Source organism: Mus pahari, unplaced genomic scaffold (assembly GCF_900095145.1).
Source record: "Mus pahari unplaced genomic scaffold, PAHARI_EIJ_v1.1 scaffold_15685_1, whole genome shotgun sequence".
Taxonomy (NCBI): Eukaryota; Metazoa; Chordata; class Mammalia; order Rodentia; family Muridae; genus Mus; species Mus pahari.
The window spans coordinates 2257-3771 of NW_018392061.1; the positions used below are offsets into that span (position 1 = coordinate 2257).

Genomic DNA, 1515 nt, shown 5'->3' on the forward strand with positions numbered 1-1515 from the left:
TATTTGACAATGTGTTAAATGTGGTGAGATGCAAAACTTTGGAGTGGTGTGTTTCTATTTTTCTGTTCCTCACTCTTAACAGGGAAGCGGTGCGTTACATCAATGAGAACCTAATTATTAACACAGACGAACTTGGAAGAGACTGTCTGACCAATGCTGCCAAGACATCCATGTCTTACAGAATTACTGGAACAAATGGTGACTACTTGGCTAATATGGTAGTAGATGCTGTGCTTGCTGTTAAATACACAGATGCGAGAGGCCAGCCTCGCTATCCAGTCAATTCTGTTAATATTCTGAAAGCCCATGGGAGAAGCCAGATAGAAAGCATGCTGATCAATGGCCATGCACTCAATTGTGTGGTTGGATCTCAGGGCATGCCCAAGAGAATAGTTAATGCAAAAATTGCTCGTCTTGACTTCAGCCTGCAGAAAACAAAAATGAAGCTTAGTGTGCAGGCGGTTATTACAGACCTGAGAAATTGGAGCAAATCAGTCAGAGAGAATCAGATACCACCAGGGAGAGACCAGAAGATCCTGGCAACGGGTGCCAATGTTATTCTAACCACTGGTGGCATTGATGATATGGGTCTCAAGCATTTTGTGGAAGCTGGTGCCATGGCTGTTAGAAGAGTTCTGAAAAGAGACCTCAAGGGTATTGCAAAAGCTTCTGGAGCAAGTATCCTGTCTCCATTGGTCAATTTAGAAGGTGAAGAAACTTTTGAAGTGACAATGTTGGGACAAGCAGAAGAGGTCGTACAGGAGAGAATTTGTGATGATGAGCTGGTCTTAATCAAAAATACTAAGGCTCGTACATCTGCCTCAATTATCTTACGGGGAGAAAATGATTTCATGTGTGATGAAATGGAGCGCTCGTTACATGATACTCTTTGTGTGGTGAAGAGAGTTTTGGAGTCAAAATCTGTGGTCCCAGGTGGAGGTGCTGTAGAAGCTGCCCTGTCCATATATCTTGAAAACTATGCAGCAAGTATGGGATCTCGGGAACAGCTTGCTATTGCAGAGTTTGCAAGATCTCTGCTTGTGATTCCTAATACACTGGCAGTGGATGCTGCCCAGGACTCCACCGACCTGGTTGCCAAGTTAAGAGCTTTTCACAATGAGGCTCAAGTTAACCCAGAACGTAAAAATCTGAAGAAGATTGGTCTTGATTTGGTCCATGGGAAACCATGAGACAACAAGCAAGCAGGGGTGTTTGAACCAACCATAGTTAAAGTGAAGAGCCTGAAGTTTGCAACAGAGGCTGCAATCACCATCTTTCGGATTGATGATCTGATAAAATTACACCCAGAAAGCAAAGATGAGAAACACGGAAGTTATGAAAATGCTGTTCACTCTGGAGTCCTTGATGACTGATTGGATTTCCCTTTTATTTATAACAGTGTCAGGTGCAATGTCTTAACCGGGGGTGTCTCACATTAAAGTACAGCAAGTTATCAAAAAAAAAAAAAAAAAAAAAAAAAAAAAAAAAAAAAAAAAAAAAAAAAAAAAAAAAAAA

General features: G+C 41.5%; 1 pseudogene; it reads left to right on the top strand.

Moving 5' to 3' along the window:
* Positions 1–85: 85 nt before the first annotated feature.
* On the top strand, positions 86–1394 carry LOC110314820 (annotated as a pseudogene).
* The last annotated feature ends 121 nt before the right edge of the window (positions 1395–1515 follow it).